The following is a 22,676-nucleotide window of genomic DNA, read 5'->3' on the forward strand; positions in this document are numbered from 1 at the left end:
TAATGTGTGAGGAGGACATAAAGAGACTGCAGAAGGACATAAGCAGGCTCAGTGAGTGCGCAAGAATTTGGAAGATGGAGCATAATGTTGGAAAGTGTGAGGTCATGCATTTTGGCAGAAAAAAATGAAAGAGCAAGTTGTTATTTAAATGGAGAAAGATTGCAAAGTGTGCAGTACAACGGGACCTGGGGGTACTTGTGCATGAAACACAAAAGGATAGTATGCAGGTACAGCAAGCTATCAGGCAGGCCAATGGACACTTGGCCTTTATTGCAAAGGGGATGGAGTATAAAAGCAGGGAAGTCTTGTTACAACTGTACAGGGTATTGGTGAGGCCACACCTGGAATACTGTGTGAAGTTTTGGTTTCCATATTTACGAAAGGATATACTTGCTGTGGAAGTAGTTCAGAGAAGGTTCACTAGGTTGATTCCAGAGATGAGGGGATTGACTTATGAGGAAAGGTTGAATAGGTTGTGCCTCCCTCCACTCATTGGAATTCAGAAGAATGAGAGGTGATCTTATAGAAACGTACAAGATTATGAGGGAGCTTGACAAGGTGGATGCAGAGAGGATGTTTCTACTGATGGGGGAGACTAGAACTAGAGAGCATGATCTTAGAATAAGGGGCTGCCCATTTAGAACTGAGATGAGAAATTTCTTCTCTCAAAGGGTTGTGAATCTGTGGAATTCGCTGCCTCAGAGAGCAGTGGAAGCTGGGATATTAAGAAACTGACTATTTCTGTCTAAATGTATTTAAGCGATAAGGGGATATGGGGTTATGTGGACCGTGCAGGGAAGTGGAGCTGAGTCCATGATTGGATCAGCCACGATCATATTAAATGGTGGAGCAGGTTCAAGGGGCCTTATGGCATACTCCTGCTCCTATTTCTTATGTTCTTCTGTTTTTATTTATTGAAAATATACAGGACTGTTTCCTGACTGAACATGTTAATGAAATAACTGAGGAAAATCATATTTTGGATGTGGTGTTTAGTAGTGAGCCTGAGAACTATCAAAGACTGTATTGGGCCACTGAAGGGTGTTCAAGGACAGGTTACAAAGCACTCTCTGAGTATGGCAGAAATACCTTGCATCAATCTTCACCCTTGAAGATCATGCTCAAATATTAGAATTTAATAATGCTAGTTTTTCTCAGTAACATTAACAAAGATAAGCATATTGTTTTTGAAAAAATTAAGAACTTAAACATATATAGAGCAGCCACCCGAGAGTCACCGGGAGATGGGACATGTGCTGTGTGAGGATCCTCCGGGAGATGGGAGATGTGCTGTGTGAGCCCCTCCGGGAGATGGGACATGTGCTGTGTGAGCCCCTCCGGGAGATGGGACATGTGCTGTGTGAGGATCCTCCGGGAGATGAGACATGTGCTGTGTGAGCCCCTCCGGGAGATGGGACATGTGCTGTGTGAGGGTCCTCCGGGAGATGGGACATGTGCTGTGTGAGCCCCTCCGGGAGATGGGACATGTGCTGTGTGAGGGTCCTCCGGGAGATGGGACATGTGCTGTGTGAGCCCCTCCGGGAGATGGGACATGTGCTGTGTGAGCCCCTCCGGGAGATGGGACATGTGCTGTGTGAGCCCCTCCGGAAGATGGGACATGTGCTGTGTGAGGATCCTCCGGGAGATGGGAGATGTGCTGTGTGAGCCCCTCCGGGAGATGGGACATGTGCTGTGTGAGCCCCTCCGGGAGATGGGACATGTGCTGTGTGAGGGTCCTCCGGGAGATGGGACATGTGCTGTGCGAGCCCCTGGCCGATATGTTTAATAGCTCACTGCACTATGGAATGGTTCCTACAGATCGGAAGGAGGTTAAAGTAATCCCCATTTTTCGAACAATGTGACAAGGCAAACCTGGGTAACTATAGGTCCATCAGTTTAATATCAGTAATAGGTAAGATGCTTGAAAGAATCATAAGGAATGCAATACATTAATTGGATAGGGGGGGGACATATTAGGGACACCCAACATGGCTTCATTAAAAAAAAAGTTCATATCTCACAACTCTAATTGTATTTTTTGAAGAAGTTACAAAGTTGGTGGATGAGGGAAGCCCAGTAGACATTGTCGACTTAGATTTTCAAAACCCTTTTGACAAGGTACCGCACAAGATGCTTCTCGATAAGATTGGAGCCTCTGGTATTCGTGAAATATATTGAGCTGGATACAGAACTGGCTGGCAGGATGTAGGTAAAGAGCAGTTAAAGATGGATATGGATCTGTTTGGAGTACAGTCACCAGTGGTGACCTGCAGGAATCAGTGCTGGGACCGTTGCTTTTTACTATTTTTATTTATGATCTGGATTTTGGGGTTGGGGCCACTATTTTGAAATGATACCAAGATCTGTGCGAGTGCTCGAACTGCAGAAGTGGCTCGTCTGATTCAGGCAGATCTTAAAGTGTTGGGATACAGGCCTCATGACTGGAAAATGATGTATAACTTAGATAAGTTCAGTGTTATGCATGTGGGCAGGGCAAATGCTCAACATTCATACACCCTCCAGGGAAAGGCATTAAAGATGGTGGAGATAGAAAGAGATTTGGGGATTCTAGTGAATAGATCTTTAAAGGTACACGAGCAATGCAGTGTAGCGACAGCTAGAGCAAATAGGGTGTTGGGGTGTATCCATAGGACAATTGAGTATAAGGTGAGGCGTACTGTTTTGTCCGAGTACAAGACCTTAGTCAGGCCACACTTGGAATACTGTGTCTAGTTTTGGTCTCCTCACATGGTGGGTGATATTGAGGTTCTGGAAAGGGCCACTCGACTAATTCCAAGTCTAAAGCATCTTAGTTATCAAGGTAGGTTAAAAGAGTTGGGACTCTTTACCTGAGAGCAGTGTCGACTTAGGGCGATATGATTGCGGTTTATAAGATGTTGAAGGTGAAAGAGAGTGTTCCAGCTGACCGTTTATTTCAATTCAGTCGGTTAGACAGGACCAGGGATACAAATTTTAGATGCACAATGCTGATCTAGGTTAGACATCAGGAGGTGGTTCTTTTCCCAGAGAACAGCAGACCTCTGGAACATGCTGCCCTCTCATGTGGTGGATGCAGTCTCACTGAATTCCTTCAAGTAAAAGCTGGATTTGTTTCTGGCTGCGGCGGAGATTAACACTTACAGAAGGTAGGTACTGCAGGGAATTTAATGGCCAGAGTATTCTCCTGGACTAGTTTCGATCACTTAGATGACTTGAAGAGGAATTTCCAACATTTTATTTTCCCAAATTGTCCGAAGTTTGTTTTTAATCAGTACTTTTGCCTGTCCCAGGAGATCACATGGACTCGGGTGGAGTAGAGTGTATACGCTGTGACATGCTTGATGGACCAGATGGTCTTTACCTGTCCATCACTTCTCGTATGTATTAAAACATTTCCCCTACACTGTTCCATCGAACAATCCCAGGGCAGGTACAGCACTGATTAGATTCAAAGTAAAGCACCTCTACACTATCTCATCAAACAATCCCAGGGCATGTACAGCAGGTACAGCACGGCTTAGATACAGAATAAATCTCAGGCCCCGAATTAGAGCCCACAGGCCCCGTGGTGACCGGCCCGGGTGAGCGGGATCACTGGCGTCCATCTTGCACATGGCGGGATCAGGGCGCATGCACGGCCATCTTGGTTCAGGAACAGAGAGTGAGTGGGGCTTCAGGGTCTCTGTTCCTAACTGGGTCCCAGTGTCCGGGAGATGAAGCATCCTGGGCAACACATTTTTCATCATCATAGAATCAGAGACTGGATACAACATGGAAGGAGGCCATTTGGCCCATCGAGCCCATGCCGGCTATCTGCAAGAGCTTCTACTAATCCCACTCTAGCTACTCTGTCCAGACCTCTCATGATTTTGAACACCTCTGTCAAATCTCCTCTCAATCTTCTCTGTTCTGAGAACAACCCCAACTTCTCCAGACTATCCACGTAACTGAAGTCCCTCATCCCTGGAATCATTCTCGTAAATCTTTTCTACACGCTCTCAAAAGGCCTTTGTATACTTACTAAAATGCCGAAACCAGAATTTCTCCACCTCAGTCAACAAGCTCCCCGCTGGAGAGGAACTAAACTACAGAACCAGTGGGATCCTGTTCAACCTTCATCTTCTCCAGGCCAGGTCCAAGACCACCCCAATCTCTGTCGTTGAGCTATCGTACGCTGACAATACACGTGTCTGCGCACATACAGAGGCTGAACTCCAAGTCATAGTCAACGTATTTACGGATGTTTAGGGCCTTACACTAAACGTCCATAAGACAAAGATCCTCCACCAACCTGTAATCTGCCACACAGCACTCCCGACCCCCCCCCCCCCTCCACAGTCAGCAAGATCCACGGCGCGGCCCTGGACAATGTGGACCATTTCCCATTCCTCAGAAACCTCCTATCAACAAGAGCACACATTGATGACGAGAGTCAACACCGCCTCCAGTGCAGTCTTCGGCCGCCTGAGGAAAAGAGGGTTTGAAGAGCACGCCCTCAAATTTGCGACTAAGCTCATGGTCTACAGGGCTGTAGTAATACCCACCTCCTGTATGGCTCAGAGACATGGACTATGAACAGTAGGTATATCACCCCCAGCACCCAGCTCATGGTCTACAGGGCTGTAGTAATACCCACCTCCTGTATGGCTCAGAGACATGGACTATGTACAGTAGGTATATCACCCCTAGCACCCAGCTCATGGTCTACAGGGCTGTAGTAATACCCACCCTCCTGTATGGCTCAGAGACATGGACTATGTACAGTAGGTACCTCACCCCCAGCACCCAGCTCATGGTCTACAGGGATGTAATAATACCCACCTCCTGTATGGCTCAGATACATGGACTATGTACACTAGGTATCTCACCCCCAGCACCCAGCTCATGGTCTACAGGGCTGTAGTAATACCCACCCTCCTGTATGGCTCAGAGACATGGACTATATACAGTAGGTATATCACCCCTAGCACCCAGCTCATGGTCTACAGGGCTGTAGTAATACCCACCCTCCTGTATGGCTCAGAGACATGGACTATGTACAGTAGGTACCTCACCCCCAGCACCCAGCTCATGGTCTACAGGGCTGTAATAATACCCACGTCCTCTATGGCTCAGATACATGGACTATGTCCAGTAGGTATCTCACCCCCAGCACCCAGCTCATGGTCTACAGGGCTGTAGTAATACCCACGCTCCTGTATGGCTCAGAGACATGGACTATGTACAGTAGGTACCTCACCCCCAGCACCCAGCTCATGGTCTACAGGGCTGTAGTAATACCCACCTCCAGTATGGCTCAGATACATGGACTATGCACAGCAGGTATCTCACCCCCAGCACCCAGCTCATGGTCTACAGGGCTGTAGTAATACCCACCCTCCTGTATGGCTCAGAGACATGGACTATGTACAGTAGACACCTCAAGTCGCTGGAGAAATACCACCAACGATTTCTCCGCAATATCTTGCAAATTCCCTGGGAGGACAGACGCACCAACGTTAGCGTCGTCGACCAGGCCAACATCCCCAGCATTGAAGCACTGACCACATTTGATCAGCTCCGCTGGGCAGGCCACATTGTCAGCATGCCAGACATGAGACTCCCAAAGCAAACACTCCACTCAGAACTCCTTCACAGCAAATGAGCCAAAGGTGTGGCAGAGGAAACGTTACAAGGACACCCGCAAAGTCTCCCTGATAAAGTGCAACATCCCCAGTGACACCTGGGAGTCCCTGGCTAAAGACCGCCCTAAGTGGAGGAAGATCATCCGGGAGGGCGCTGAGCACCTCGAGTTTCATCGCCGAGAGCATGCAGAAATCAACCGCAGGCATCAGAAAGAATGTGCGGCAAACCTGTCCCACCCACCCCTTCCCTCAACGACTATCTGTCCCACCTGTGACAGGGACTGTGGCTCTCGTTTTGGACTGTTCAGCCACCTAAGGACTCATTTTTAGAGTGGAAACATGTCTTCCTCGATCGAGGGACTGCCTATGATGATGATGATGACCCAGAACTGCACACAATACTCCAGTTGAGGCCGAACCAGAGTTTTCTGCAGGTTCAACATAATATCCACACTTCTGTACTCTATACCTCTATTCATGAAGCCTAGGGTCCCTTAAGTTTTTGTAACCACTTTCTCAACCAGTGCTGCCACCTTCAGTGATTGGTGCACATATACTCCTGGGTCTCTCTGTTCATGCACCCCTTTAGTTTATATTTACTCTCCTCTTTCTTCCTCCCAAAATGTATCACTTTTAAACTTTTCTCCGTTAAGTTTCATCTGCCACATCTGCCCATTCCTCCAGCCTGTCTATGTCTTTCTGAAGTCTATCACCATCCTCCTCACTGTTCACTGTACTTCCAAGTTTTGTGTGAGCTGTAGATTTGGAAATTGTGCCGTGTACACCCAAGTCTAGGTCATTAATATAGATTAAAAAAAAGCAGTGGCCCCAATACCGACCCCTGGGGAACACCACTTCCTCCAGTCTGAAAAACAACCATTCACCACTACTCTGTGTGTGTCACTTAGCCACTTTTATATCCATGATGCCACTGTCCCCGTTATTCCATGGGCTTCGATTTTGCTGGTATTGGTAACACGCCTGGGATCAGTAAACACAAAACCCAGTCTGTTAATCACTTTCAGCTACTGGAGTTAGCATGTGTCTCACAGCATCTCTTCTACCTTCAATATGTGAATAGAGCATCACGCCTGTAAACCTGGTTTAAGTTTATATCCACTCAGCAAATCTATTTAAGAAAAGCCTGTAGGCCAATGAGACACTGTTAAGGTGCCAGTGTGCTGCTGGTTTGATTGGCATTTTGCCTTTAATTGAACTCCGTATCTTGGTCTCCGTATTTAAGGAAGGATATACCTGCATTGGAGGCAGTTCAGAGAAGGTTCACGAGGTTGATTCCGGAGATGAGGGAATTTACTTATGAAGATAGCTTGAATAGGTTGGGCCTAAGCACATTGGAGTTCAGAAGAATGAGAGGTGATTTTATCGAAACATAAGATAATGAGGGGGCTCGACAAGGTGGATGCAGAGAGGATATTTCCATTTATATGGGAAACTAAAACTAGGGGACATAGTCTTAAAATAAGGGGCCACCCAATTAAAACTGAGATGAGGAATTTCTTCTCTGAGGGTGGTAAATCTGTGGAATTCTCTGTCCAGGAGAGCTGTGGAGGCTGGGTCTTTGAATATATTTAAGGCGGAGATAGAGAGATGTTTGAGCGATAAGTGAGTAAAGGCTTATGGGGAGTGGGCAGGGAAGTGGAACTGAGTCCATGATCAGATCAGCCATGACATTATTGAATGGCGGAGCAGGCCCGAGGGGCCAAATGGCCTACTCCAGCTCCTATTTCTTATGTTCTCATGTTCTAATTGAACATTTCTCCCAGGGTAACCTTGTCTGAAATGAAATATGTGTCTTTTAATAAGCCTCAGGTCCTTGCTCATGTCTGCTGCAGATTCCGGAGTTGATGGGATTGACTTATGACGATAGGTTGAGTAGGTTGGCCCTATACACATTGGAGTTCAGAAGAATGAGGTGATCTCAGTGTGTCCCTGAAGGACTGTGTCCAGGCTGAAGTTCTGTTCCCCCCTGTAAGATCCTCCCCATAGATTGTCCTTTCTCAACTCCAGCCAGGTGATGCTAAACCCTCAGGTGGGAAAGACAAAAAACCACAGCAATGTGTTTAAAGCAACACTAATTTATATGTCTGTATCCCAAATATTAAACCCCTTTCCAGTTACAGGATTTATTAACATCAGCGTTACAGGAGTTATAAACCCCAACTATCAAAATGAAGTCAATGCAGTCCAGAATGCGATTAACAGCAGAATCCAACCCCTGCGTTCACTTGTGAACTCGCTGGTGTGTCAGCAGGTTGGATGATGTAGTGAATCCCTTCCCACAGTCGGAGCAGGTGAATGGCCTCTCCCCAGTGTGAACTCGCTGGTGTATCAGCAGGTTGTATGATGTAGTGAATCCCTTCCCACAGTCGGAGCAGGTGAACGGCCTCTCCCCAGTGTGACCTCGCTGGTGTTTCAGCAGTTGGGATGATGTAGTGAATCCCTTCCCACAGTCGGAGCAGGTGAACGGCCTCTCCCCAGTGTGAACTCGCTGGTGTATCAGCAGATTGGATGACTGAGTGAATCCCTTCCCACAGTCGGAGCAGGTGAACGGCCTCTCCCCAGTGTGAACTCGCTGGTGTATCAGTAGATTGGATGACCGAGTGAATCCCTTCCCACAGTCGGAGCAGGTGAACGGCCTCTCCCCAGTGTGAACTCGCTGGTGTATCAGCAGATTGGATGACCGAGTGAATCCCTTCCCACAGTCGGAGCAGGTGAACGGCCTCTCCCCAGTGTGAACTCGCTGGTGTTTCAGCAGGTTGGATGATGTAGTGAATCCCTTCACACAGTCGGAGCAGGTGAACGGCCTCTCCGCAGTGTGAACTCGCTGGTGTATCAGCAGGTTGGATGACCGAGTGAATCCCTTCCCACAGTCGGAGCAGGTGAACGGTCTCTCCCCAGTGTGACCTCGCTGGTGACTCAGCAGGCTGGATGATGCAGTGAATCCCTTCCCACACTCAGAGCAGGTGAATGGCCTCTCCCCAGTGTGAACTCGCTGGTGTGTCAGTAGGTGGGATGATGTAGTGAATCCCATCCCAGTCAGAGCAGGTGAATGGCCTCTCCCCAGTGTGAACTCGCTGGTGTGTCAGCAGGTTGGATGATGTAGTGAATCCCTTCCCACAGTCGGAGCAGGTGAATGGCCTCTCCCCAGTGTGAACTCGCTGGTGTATCAGCAGGTCGGATGACCAAGTGAATCCCTTCCCACAGTCGGAGCAGGTGAACGGTCTCGCCCCAGTGTGACCTCGCTGGTGTCTCAGCAGGTGGGATAACTGAGTCAATCCCTTCCCACAGTCGGAGCAGGTGAACGGCCTCTCCCCAGTGTGAACTCGCTGGTGTATCAGCAGGCTGGATGATGCAGTGAATACCAACCCACAGTTGGAGCAGGTGAACGGCCTCACCCCAGTGTGAACTCGCCGATGTGTTTCCAGCTGGGACGGGTAGTTGAAACGTTTCCCATAATCCCCACATTTACACGGTTTCTCCCCAGTGTGACTGCACTTGTGTCTCTCCAGGTTGGATGATTGACTGAAGCCTTGTCCACACACAGAGCACGTGTACCGTTTCTCCCCACTGTGAACGGTGCCTTCTGCTTCCATGGTCAAAGGCTGATGATATTCCAGTCCCGATGTACCGAGTGACTGCAAGATCTTGAGGTGATGTTTGGTTTGAGCTTCCAGTCTACAAATCCTCCCCTTTTAACAGCCTGTAAAGTGAATTTCAAACAGGAAAAGGGAGTGTGAGAGAGAACCCACAAAAACACAAAGGCAGGTTGTGAAATGGAGATAAATGAATCTGGTCATTTGTGGGGCCGGCACCAGAAAAAAGTGACCATGAAAGCTGCCGGATTGTCGTAATAACACATCTGGGTCAGTACTGTCCTTCAGGGAAGAGAACCCGGGGACCGAGAGCCACACCCGGTATTGCCCGGGGACCGAGAGCCACACTCGGTGTTGCCCGGGGACCCCGAGAGCCACACTCGGTGTTGCCCGGGGACTGAGAGCCACACTCGGTGTTTCCCGGGGACCGAGAGCCACACTCGGTGTTGCCCGGGGACCGAGAGCCACACTCGGTGTTGCCCGGGGACTGAGAGCCACACTCGGTGTTGCCCGGGGACTGAGAGCCACACTCGGTGTTGCCCGGGGACCGAGAGCCGCACTCGGTGTTGCCCGGGGACTGAGAGCCACACTCGGTATTGCCCGGGGACTGAGAGCCACACTCGGTGTTGCCCGGGGACTGAGAGCCGCACTCGGTGTTGCCCGGGGACTGAGAGCCGCACTCGGTGTTGCCCAGGGACTGAGAGCCGCACTCGGTGTTGCCCGGGGACTGAGAGCCACACTCGGTGTTTCCCGGGGACCGAGAGCCACACTCGGTGTTGCCCGGGGACTGAGAGCCGCACTCGGTGTTGCCCGGGGACTGAGAGCCGCACTCGGTGTTGCCCGGGGACTGAGAGCCGCACTCGGTGTTGCCCGGGGACTGAGAGCCGCACTCGGTATTGCCCGGGGACTGAGAGCCGCACTCGGTGTTGCCCGGGGACCGAGAGCCACACTCGGCCTTGCCCGGGGTCTGAGAACCGCACTCGGTTAAAAAGGAGGCAGACAAAAAGCAGGAAACTATAGACCAGTTCGCCTAACATCTGTGGATAGGAAAATGTTGAAGAGTTCATTCTTAAAGAAGCATTAGCACGCCATTTGGAAAAGCATAATTCGGTCAGGCAGAGTCGGCATGGATTTATGAAGGGGAAGTTAAGTTTGACAAATTTGCTGGAATTCTTTGAGCATGTAATGAACAGGGTGGATAAAGTGGGTGTGGTGTATTTGGACTCCCAGAAGGCATTTGACAAGGTGCCATATAAAAGATTACTGCACAAGATAAAAGTTCACGGGCTGGGGGTAATATATTAGCATGGATCGAGGTTTGGCTAACTAACAGACAACAGAGAGTTTGCTGTTTGCTGGCGATATAAAGATGGGAGGAAAAGCAATGTGTGAGGAGGACACAAATAATCTGCAAAAGGACACAGACAGGCTAAGTGAGTGCGCAAAAATTTGGCAGATGGAGTATAATGTTGGAAAGTGTGAGGTCATGCATTATGGCAGAAAAAAAAATCAAAGAGCAAGTTATTATTTAAATGGAGAAAGATTGCAAAGTGCTGCAGTACAGCGGGACCTGGGGGTACTTGTGCATGAAACACAAAAGGTTAGTATGCAGGTACAGCAGGTGATCAGGAAGGCCAACTGAATCTTGGCCTTTATTGCAAAGGGGCTGGAGTATAAAAGCAGGGAAGTCTTGCTACAGTTATACAAGTTATTGGTGAGACCACACCTTGAATACTGCGTGCAGTTTTGGTTTCCATATTTATAAAAGGATATACTTGCTTTGGAGGAAGTTGAGAGAAGGTTCACTAGGTTGATTCCGGAGATGAGGGGGTTGACTTATGAGAAAAGATTGAGGAGGTTGGGCCTCTACTCATTGAATTCAGAAGAACGAATGAGAGGTGATTTAGCAAAACGTATAAGATAATGAGGGGGCTTGATAAGGTGGTAGCAGAGAGGATGTTTTCACTGATCGGGGAGACTACAACTAGGGGGCATAATCTTAGAATAAGGGGCGCTCATTTAAAACTGAGATGAGGAGGAATTTCTTCTCTCAGAGGGTTATAAACCTGTGGAATTCGCTGCCTCAGAGACCTGTGGAAGCTGGGACATTGAATATATTTAAGACAGAGATAGACATTGTCTTAACTGATAAGGGAATAAGAGGTTATGGGGAGCGGGCAGGGAAGTGGTCCTGAGTCCATAATCGGATCAGCCATGATCGTATTAAATGGTGGAGCAGGCTCGAGGGGCCGTATGCCTACTCCTGCTCCTATTTCTTATGTTCTTATTTTCTTATATAGTGGTGTCTGGTATGGGAGTGTGGATTTGACTCTATCTGTCCATCTCTGGTATGTGGATGAGGGTTTTACTCTGTATGTTAGTTTCTGATACGAGAGTGTGGGTTTTATCCAGTACCTGTCAATTTCTGGTAATTGTCTGTGGGTTTCATTCTGTAACAAAAAGGGCCACATTACAACAATAAGAGTGTTTAAAAAAAACAAGCCTGAAAGCTCTGAGTCTCAAAGCGAGAAGCATTCGTAATAAGGTGGACGAATTAACTGCACAGATAGCTGTTAACGGATATGATGTAATTGGGATTACTGAGACATGGCTCCAGGGTAACCAAGGCTGGGAACATAACATCCAGTGGTATTCAATATTCAGGAAGGATAGCCAGAAAGGAAAAGGAGGTGGGGTAGTGTTAATGGTTAAAGAGGAGGTTAATGCAATAGTAAGGTAGGACATTAGCTGGGATAATGTGGAATCTATATGGGTGGAGCTGCGAAACACCAAAGTGCAGAAAACGTTAGTTGGGGTTATGTACAGACCACTAAACAGTAGTAGGGAGGTTGGGGATGGCATCAAACAGGAAATTAGGGATGCGTGCAATAAGGGTACAGCAGTTATCATGGGTAACCTTAACCTCGATATTGATTGGGCTAACCAAACTTAGCAATACTGTGGAGGAGGTTTTTCTGGAGTGCCTCAGGGATGATTTTCTAGACCAATATGTTGAGGAACCAACTGGAGAGCAGGCCATCCTAGACTGGGTCTTGTGTAACGAGAGAGGATTAATTAGCAATCTGGTCATGCGTGGCCCCTTGGGGAAGAGTGACCATAATATGGTAGAATTCTTCATTAAGCTGGAGAGTGACACAGTTAACTCAGAGACTAGGGTCCTGAACTTAAAGGAAACTTCAATGGTATGAGACGTGATTTGGCTGGGATAAACAGGCGAATGATACTTAAAGGGTTGACGGTGGATAGGCAATGGCAGACATTTAAAGATCACATGGATGAATTACAACTATTGTACATCCCTGTCTGGCATAAAAATAAAACCGAAAAGGTGGCTCAACCGTGGCTAACAAGGGAAATTAGGGACAGTGTTAAATCCAAGGAAGAGGCATATAAATTGGCCAGAAAAAGCAGCAAACCTGAGGACTGGGAGAAATTTAGAATTCAGCAGAGGAGGACAAAGGGTCTAATTAGGAGGGGGAAAATAGAGTATGAGAATAAGCTTGCAGGGAACATAAAAACTGACTGCAAAAGCTTCTATAGATATGTGAAGAGAAAAAGATTGATGAAGACAAACATGGTCCCTTGCAGTCAGAATCAGGTGAATTCATAATAGGTAACAAGGAAATGACAGACCAATTGAAAAAATATTTTGGTTCTGTCTTCACGAAGCAAGACACGAATAACCTCCCAAAATTACTAGGGGACCGAGGGTCTAACAGGAAGGAGGAACTGAGGGAAATCCTTATTAGTCAGGAAATAGTTGTTGGGAAACTGATGGAACTGAAGGCCGATAAATCCACAGGGCCTGATAGTCTGCATCCCAGAGTAGTTAAAGAAATGGCCCTAGAAATAGAAGATGCATTGGTGGTCATTTTCCTGAATTTCATGGACTATGGATCAGTACCTATGGATTGGAGGGTAGCTAATGTAACCCCTCTTTTTAAAAAAAGGAGGGGGAGAGAAAACAGGGAATTATAGACCGGTTTGCCTGACATCGGTGGTGGGGAAAATGCTGGAATCAATTATGAAAGATGTAATAGCATAGCATTTGGAAAGCAGTGACAGGATCGGTCCAAGTCAGCATGGATTTATGAAAGGGAATTCATGCTTCACAAATCTTCGAGAGTGTTTTGAGGATGTAACTAGTAGAGTGGATAAGGGAGAACCAGTGGATGTGGTGTATTTGGAATTTCAAAAGACTTTTGACAAGGTCCCACACAAGAGATTAGTGTGCAAAATTAAAGCACATGGTATTGGGGGTAATGTATTGACGTGGATAGAGAACCGGTTGGCAGACAGGAAGCAAAGAGTAGGAATAAACGGGTCTTTTTCAGAATGGCAGGCAGTGACTAGTGGGGTGCTGCAAGGTTCAGTGCATTGATCCCAACTATTTACAATATATATTAATGATTTAGACGATGGAATTGAAGGTAATATCTCCAAGTTTGCAGATGACACTAAGCTGGGTGGCAGTGTGAGCTGTGAGTAGGATGCTAAGAGGCTGCAGAGTGACTTGGACAGGTTAGGTGAATGGGCAATTGCATGGCAGATGCAGTATAATGTGGATTATTGTGAGGTTATCCACTTTGGTGGCAAAAACAGGAAGGCAGGTTATCTGAATGGTGAGAGATTAGTAAAATGGGAGGTGCAAATAGACCTGGGTGTCATGGTACATCAAGTCACTGAAGGTAGGCATGCAGGTCCCGCAGGCAGTAAAGAAAGCAACTGGCATGCTGGTCTTCATAGCGAGGGGGTTTGAGTATAGGTGCAGGGAGGTGTTACTGCAGTTGTACAGGGCCTTGGTGAGGCCACACCTTGAGTATTGTGTGCAGTCTTGATATATTATTCTGAGCAAGGACTTGCTTGCTATTGAGGGAGTGCAGCGAAGGTTCACCAGACTAATTCCCGGGATGGCAGGACTGACATATGAAGAAAGACTGGATCAGCTAGGCTTACACTCACTGGAATTTAGAAGAATGAGAGGGGATCTCATAGAAACATATAAAATAATGACGGGACTGGACAGGTTAGAGGCAGGAAGAATGTTCCTGATGTTGCGGAAGTCCAGAATCAGGGTCACAGTCTAAGGATAAGGGATAAGCCATATCGGACTGAAATGAGGAGAAACTTTTTCACCCAGAGAGTGGTAAACCTGTGCAATTCTCTACCACAGAAAGTTGTGGAGTCCAGTTCGTTGGATATATTCAAGAGGGAGTTAGATGTGGCCCTTACGGCTAAGGGGATCAGGGGGTATAGAGAGAAAGCGGGAGTGAGGTACTGAAGTTGCATGATCAGATTGAATGGTGGTGCAGGCTCGAAGGGCCGAATGGCCTACTCCTGCACCTATTTTCGATGTTTCTTTCCATTCTTGGTGTGTGAATGTGTTCTGCGCTGTATCTGTCCATTTCTGTTATGTGAACGTTAGCTCTACTCCATACCCGTCATTCTCCAGTATGTTAGTATTGTTTTACTGTGTACCACAAATTCCTGAGAGAGTATTGGTTTTACTTTCCAACTGTCAATTTGTGTTATGGAGGTGAGTTTTCTGCTGAATCTGTCGGTCTCTGGTAAATGAGTCTGAGTTTTACTCTGTATCTATCTGTCTCTGGTATGTGAGTGTGGGCCTTTATCTGTATCTCTCCATTTCTGTTATGGGAGCCTGGGTTTTATTCTGTACCTGTCAAGTTCTGATCTGTGATTGTGGGCCTTACTCTATACCTGCCAGTTTCTGTTTAATTGTCAGTGGACTTTCCTTTGTACCTGTTAGTTTCTGGAATGAAAGAGAGATCTTTACCCTGTACCTGTCAATTACTGGTTCGTGAGTCTGGGCATGTCACTGTATGTCAATTTATGTTCAGGGAATATGGATTTCAAGATGTCAGCCTCTGATATGTGAGTGTGGGTTTTATACTGTATCACTCAGTCTCTCATATGTGAGTATGGGGTTTATACTGTATCACTCAGTCTCTCATATGAGAGTGTGGGTTTTATACTGTATCTCTCAGTCTCTCATATGTGAGTGTGGGTTTTATACTGTATCACTCAGTCTCTGATATGTGAATATGGGTTTTATACTGTATCACTCAGTCTCTGATATGTGAGTATGGGTTTTATACTATATCTCTCAGTCTCTGATATGTGAGTGTGAGTTTTATACTGTATCTCTCAGTCTCTCATATGTGAGTGTGGGTTTTATACTGTATCTCTCAGTCTCTGATATGTGAGTATGGGTTTTATACTGTATCACTCAGTCTCTGATATGTGAGTATGGGTTTTATACTATATCTCTCAGTCTCTGATATGTGAGTATGGGTTTTATACTGTATCACTCAGTCTCTGATATGTGAGTGTGGGTTTTATACTGTATCACTCAGTCTCTGATATGTGAATATGGGTTTTATACTGTATCTCTCAGTCTCTCATATGTGAGTGTGGGTTTTATACTGTATCACTCAGTCTCTGATATGCAAGTGTGTGTATTTTTCTGTAATTGTCAGGTTTTGGTGTGTGTTGAGGTTTAATCTGTGCCTCTCAGTTTCTGCTGCGGTGGTCTGAGTTTAATCTGTATTTTCCAGTCTCTGGTATGTGAACGTGAGAATCAATTTTAATTTTTACCTGTATTTCTCTGATATGTGAGTGAAGATTTAGCGTTCTCCGTGTCATTGTTCAGATGTGCGGGTGTGGGTTTTACTCTGCCCCGATCAGTTCCTGCGATGTAAGTAACAATTTTACTTACTGCCTTTCAGTTTTCCGATATGTGCCCATGGGATTTACACTTCACCTGTCACTCTCTGGTATGTAAGTGGGGATTTTATTCTGTTACTGTCACTTTCATATATGTGGGTGTGTGTTGTATACTGTATCTGTCAGTCTGTGGTACAGGAATGTGGGGTTTATTCTGCACCTGTCATCTTCTGGTATGTTCGGGGGGTTTAAATACTGAATCCGTCAGATTCTGAAACATGAATATGGCTTTTGCTCTGTACCCGTCAGCTTCTGATATGCGAGTGTGGTTTATACTTTCTGTTTGACATTTTTTCTGATAGATGATTGTCTTTTATTCTCTACCTGCCAGTTTCTGGCAAGTGAGTGTGGGTGTTTAATGTACCTGTCAGTGTGATCTGTTTCAATGATGAAACAGCATGTGATTATACTGCTCCATGTGGCTGTAAGATTCACAATGTAACTCTGCCACTTCGGATCACTGTGGGACTGACAGCTTCTGCTGTCTGTGACAATAGGATTGGGGCCAGTTCTGTGACTCTGCGCTCTGCGAGTGATAATCTACTTACTGTGTGTGAGAAGGAGCTGCCTGCACTGTTCCTTGTATTCTGGGTGGAGGAAAGATCTCATTTGTTGTGGCTGGTTGAAGAATTTTGCTGTGAGAATAATAATACGAGAACAAAATTAGTTCTAAGATATGGATTCGGGGGACAATACGATGTATCTGAGGGAGTGACAATGTATCTCTCGATCATCAGCAACACGGTTTTGGGGAACTCAGCTCACCGAAATATAACGCGTCTTTAAAATATCTTCTCCCACTCTCCTCTCCTGGTACCTGCAATAGATGCACTTTGTGAAATTCCTCACATCCTCACTGTCAGACTGTGTTTCCACTGCTCACTGTCCAAGAACAACAGACACGGTGAGATTGGAACTGAATCAGGAACATTCACGACTGATTTGGGGAAAGAAAGCAGCAATGATTTGAAAGAGTGACTGGTTTACTTTCTCTGTTACCTTACACTGTCCACACACAACCCGAGAATGGCCTCTCCCTTCCCCCACTCACACCATGTCCCGGAACTAGTTCCTGCTCCACTCTGCCTCTTACACACAGCCCCCGAGGGAACTAAACCAGGAACGTTCACTACTGGTTTGGAGAGAGAAAGCAGCAGGTTATAAATAGCGGATTCTGCCCATTCTGTCTCCCTTACCCTGGACACACACTGCCCGAGAATGGCCTCTCCCTTCCCCCACTCACACCACACACTGAGACTGGTTCTTGGTCCACTCTGCCCCTTACACACAGCCCCCGACTCCCCCTGAACTCCCCCCGGACTCAATGCTGATCTCTGAGCCTTACCCCGGGGTCGTGGTGTCTCCATTCCCGGCTGTTTTAAACCATCTTGTTCCACTCACTGAGTGAATGGTGATCCCAGGCAGGGCTGGGGCAGGGGAGGGTGCATGTGCTATTCTGCTCACTGGGAATGACACAGGGGGTGGGGCTGAACCGCGCATGCGCAGCTCTCTGTATTAATTCAATCTGTAAAATCCAATTTACTTTTATCAGAATCTGAGCAAAGGAACTCAGCTCTTCCTTTACCAAGATGGCCGCGCATGCGCTTTGCTGCTCACTGAACCAAGATGGCGGAGGACTGACCCTGCCTTCCTGTACAAAAATGGCCGCCGTTACCCTGGGCCTGTGACCGGGAGAAAGCCTCGAGGCTGCAGCCGCCGATATTCCGGTTGTTATTCCGGGCTTCCGGCGGGCTCCGGTTGTTTATGAAGCCTCCCCGGCTCCCCGCTGGTCCTTTACTCACCTCCGCCCCGCGGAGAATGGACTGTTTGGCGGAACAGATGTTCACCATGGCCTTTCCGCCATTACACGCACCGCGCATGCTCCAAACACAGCTCGGTCTCGCACCTGCGCACTGGGCCCCTGTAGTCTGGTCTCGGCACGTCCTCCATCGCGGGGAATGCTGGGTAAATACCCAAGACCACCTCAGTGACTGGGACAGGATTTCCTGGGCCCCCATTGGGCACTGAACATGTTCATTCTGGCCCTCAGTCATTGTTCCTGCTGCTCTGTATAACCCTGTCCCTGAGCTGGACAGTAATGTTCTGTCTCAGGATTGTTTCAAACACCCTGTGTCCAATATGGGATTTCTCCATAAAAATAGACTCATTAATGTTCCCGTCCCTTCCATTTTGGGACTTTTCTTACTCTAGATTGTTTCACTTCTCACGTAATTCATCTTTTCCCACATCAAATCCCAAACTTGTTTCATTTGAGTATCCGGCTTGTGGATGTCTCAGACTGAACCGGCGTGTCTCACTTTACACTCATTTAACGTTCCTTTCAACCAACCCTTGAAAGAACTATCTTTCGTAAGATTGTAAATCTGTTATTTTCTGTATTTAACGATTGTTGAATGTGGTTAATAGATCTCCACACATACTGCATGGAGAACTTTGAAATGTTCTGATCTTTGTAATTGCCTTTGCTAATTTTGATGGGTTAGTTGATTACTATTACTTGTTACTAACATACCTTGCAGTATTTCTTGCATCAAAATAATTGTTTAAATACTTCCTGTATCAGGTCTTTAGCTTCCCCACTGATCTCTGTTTCTTCTTGTGGGGGAATCGAGAACTAGGTGGCAAAGCCTAAGCATAAGGGGGCGCCCATTTAAAATGAAATGAAGAGGAATTTCTTCTCTCGGAGGGTCGTGAATCTTTGAAATTTTCTACCCCAAAGAACAGTGGAGTCTGGGTCATTGAAAATATTTAAGTTGCAGATAGAGTGATTTTTGAAAGATGGTGGAGTAAAGGTTTATGGGGAGAGGGCAGGGAAGTGGAATTGAGGCCAAGATCAGATCAGCCAAGATCTTATTGAATGGCGGGATGGGCTCAAGGGGCCAGATGGCCCACTGCTAATCCTAGTTCAGATGTTCTTAGCCTTGGTAACCGGGCTGGGTTTAGATGAAGGTTTAGTGCTTGTGGTTTGTGGTTATTTGTTAGGATTGGGATTAGTGATTGGGATAGTCAATGGGATATTTGGCTTAGGATATAATTATGAACTTAGAAAGAACTATTGCCAATATAAGTGTTACTGGACATGCCCTTTTCCATTTCAAATTTTTAACCTCACAGTGCCGAGTCACAAAACAGCCTCATAATGTGTTCATTCAAGGAACCTTCTTTTCAGTGCAAGCCTCATTTACTCGCTCCTTTCTGTCAACAGCACATCGTAATCTCGACATTTCTCATGGAAAAATAAATGAGTGACATTAGATTTGGGTATTTTGGGCCAATAACAGATGGATACAGTTGTTGCGCTGGATACATCTGATCATCAGCCTGCCTGAAAAGGACTTCTGACAATAATCTGTCACCAGGCCTCACCAGTCACCGTCTGATTCCCTCATCGTCTCTTCATTCATTAACCACCTTCCCCCTAAGTAGAGCTGCTTTCACCGGCATAACCATTCCCCATACTGAAGCACTCTAATTCCCGAGCAGAGCAAAAACACCGGCATGGACTGGTTAGACCGAATGGCTCATTTCTGTGTAATTATGTAGTCTTAGTGTAAGGGGTCCCTGGATTTGATGTCTCATTGTAAGGGGTCCCTGGATTAGGTGTCTCAGTGTAAGGGGTCCCTGGATTTGATGCCTCAGTGTAAGGGCTCCCTGGATTTGGTGCCTCAGTGTAACTGGTCCCTGGATTTGATGTCTCATTGTAAGGGGTCCCTGGATTTGATGCCTCAGTGTAAGTGGTCCCTGGATTTGATGCCTCAGTGTAAGGGCTCCCTGGATTTGGTGCCTCAGTGTAACTGGTCCCTGGGTTTGGTGCCTCAGTGTAAGGGGTCCCTGGATTTGATGCCTCAGTGTAAGTGGGCCCTGGATTTGATGTCTCAGTGTAAGATCTCCCTGGATTTGGTGCCTCAGTGTAAGGGGTCCCTGGATTTGATGTCTCAGTGTAAGGGGTCCCTGGATTTGAAATCTCAGTGTAAGGGGTCCCTGGATTTGATGTCTCAGTGTAAGGGGTCCCTGGATTTGGTGTCTCAGTGTAAGGGGTCCCTGGATTTGATGCAACAGTGTAAGGGGTCCCTGGATTTGGTGCCTCAGTGTAAGGGGTCCCTGGATTTAAAGTCTCAGTGTAAGGGGACCATGGATTTGATGCCTCAGTGTAACGGGTCCCTGGATTTGATGCCTCAGTGTAAGGGGTCCCTGGATTTGGTGCCTCATTGTAAGGGGTCCCTGGATTTGATGTCTCATTGTAAGGGGACCATGGATTTGATGCTTCAGTGTAAAGGGTCCCTGGATTTGGTGTCTCAGTGTAAGGGGTCCCTGGATTTGGTGCCTCATTGTAAGGGGTCCCTGGATTTGATGGCTCAGTCTAAGGGGTCCCTGGATTTGGTGTCTCAGTGTAAGGGTCCATGGATTTGGTGCCTCAGTGTAAGGGGTCCCTGGATTTGATGCCTCAGTTTAAGGGGTCCCTAGATTTGGTGCCTCATTGTAAGGGGTCCCTGGATTTGAAGTCTTAATGTAAGGGGACCCTCGATTTGATGCCTCAGTGTAAGGAGTCCCTGGATTTGATGTCTCAGTGTAAGGGGTCCATGGATTTGGTGCCTCAGTGTTAGTGGTCCCTAGATTTGATGCCTCAGTGTAAGGGATCCATGGATTTGATGCCTCAGTGTAAGTGGTCCCTGGATTTGATGCCTCAGTGTAAGGGGTCCCTGGATTTAATGCCTCAGTGTAAGGGGTCCCTAGATTTGATGTATCAGTGTAAGGGCTCCCTGGATTTGATGTCTCAGTGTAAAGGGTCCCTGAATTAGATGTCTCAGTGTAATGGGGTCCCTGGATTTGATGCCTCAGTGTAAGGGGTCCCTGGATTTGATGACTCAGTGTAAGGGGTCCCTGGATTTGGTGCCTCAGTGTAAAGGGGTCCATGGATTTGGTGTCTCAGTGTAAGGGGTCCCTGGATTTGGTGTCTCAGTGTAAGGGGTCCCTGGATTTGGTGTCTCAGTGTAAGGGATCCCTGGATTTGATGCCTCAGTGTAAGGGGTCCCTGGATTTGATGCCGCAGTGTTAGTGGTCCCTGGATTTGATGTCTCAGTGTAAGGGGTCCCTGGATTTGATGTCTCAGTGTAAGGGGTGCCTGGATTTGATGTCTCTGTGTAAGGGGTCCGTGGATTTGATGTCTCATTGTGAGAGGTCTCTGGATTTGATGTCTCAGTGTAAGGGGTCCCTGGATTTGATGTCTCATTGTAAGGGGTCCCTGGATTTGATGTCTCAGTGTAAGGGGTCCGTGGATTTGATGTCTCATTGTGAGGGGTCCCTGGATTTGATGCCTCAGTATAAGTGGTCACTGGATTTGGTGCCTCAGTGTAAGGGTTCCCTGTATTTGGTGCCTCAGTGTAAGGGGTCCCTGGATTTGATGCCTCATTGTAAGGGGTCCCTAGATTTGGTGTCTCAGTGGAAGGGGTCCCTGGATTTGGTGCATCAGTGTAAAAGGTTCCCTGGATTTGGTGCCTCAGTGTAAGGGCTCCCTGGATTTGATGTCTCAGTGTAAGGGCCCCTGGATTTGATGTCTCAGTGTAAGGGCTCCCTGGATTTGATGTCTCAGTGTAAGGGATCCCTGAATTAGATGTCTTAGTGTAATGGGGTCCCTGGATTTGGTGCCTCAGTGTAAGGGGTGCCTGGATTTGATGCCTCAGTGTAAGGAGTCCCTGGATTTGGTGCCTCAGTGTAAAGGGTCCCTGGATTTGGTGTCTCAGTGTAAGGGGTCCCTGGATTTGGTGTCTCAGTGTAAGGGGACCATGGATTTGATGCCTCAGTGTAAGGGGTCCCTGGATTTGATGCCTCAGTGTAAGGGGTCCCTGGATTTGGTGCCTCATTGTAACGGGTCCCTGGATTTGATGTCACAGTGTAAGGGGACCATGGATTTGATGCCTCAGTGTAAGGGGTCCATGGATTTGGTGTCTCAGTGTTAGGGTCCATGGATTTGGTGCCTCAGTGTAAGGGGTCCCTGGATTTGATGCCTCAGTTTAAGGGGTCCCTAGATTTGGTGCCTCATTGTAAGGGGCCCCTGGATTTGAAGTCTTAATGTAAGGGGACCCTCGATTTGATGCCTCAGTGTAAGGAGTCCCTGGATTTGATGTCTCAGTGTAAGGGGTCCATGGATTTGGTGCCTCAGTGTTAGTGGTCCCTAGATTTGATGCCTCAGTGTAAGGGATCCATGGATTTGATGCCTCAGTGTAAGTGGTCCCTGGATTTGATGCCTCAGTGTATGGGGTCCCTGGATTTGATGCCTCAGTGTAAGGGGTCCCTAGATTTGATGTATCAGTGTAAGGGCTTCCTGGATTTGATGTCTCAGTGTAAAGGGTCCCTGAATTAGATGTCTCAGTTTAATGGGGTCCCTGGATTTGATGCCTCAGTGTAAGGGGTCCCTGGATTTGATGCCTCAGTGTAAGGGGTCCCTGGATTTGGTGCCTCAGTGTAAAGGGTCCCTGGATTTGGTGTCTCAGTGTAAGGGGTCCCTGGATTTGGTGTCTCAGTGTAAGGGATCACTGGATTTGATGCCTCAGTGTAAGGGGTCCCTGGATTTGATGCCGCAGTGTAAGTGGTCCCTGGATTTGATGTCTCAGTGTAAGGGGTCCCTGGATTTGATGTCTGAGTGTAAGGGGTC

General features: G+C 47.2%; 1 pseudogene; it reads right to left on the reverse strand.

The window, feature by feature from the left end:
* Positions 1-7,700: 7,700 nt before the first annotated feature.
* LOC139249578 (zinc finger protein 432-like) lies at positions 7,701-17,773 on the reverse strand (annotated as a pseudogene).
* Positions 17,774-22,676: the final 4,903 nt, after the last annotated feature.

This window comes from Pristiophorus japonicus, unplaced genomic scaffold, assembly GCF_044704955.1.
Source record: "Pristiophorus japonicus isolate sPriJap1 unplaced genomic scaffold, sPriJap1.hap1 HAP1_SCAFFOLD_327, whole genome shotgun sequence".
NCBI classification, from domain to species: domain Eukaryota; kingdom Metazoa; phylum Chordata; class Chondrichthyes; family Pristiophoridae; genus Pristiophorus; species Pristiophorus japonicus.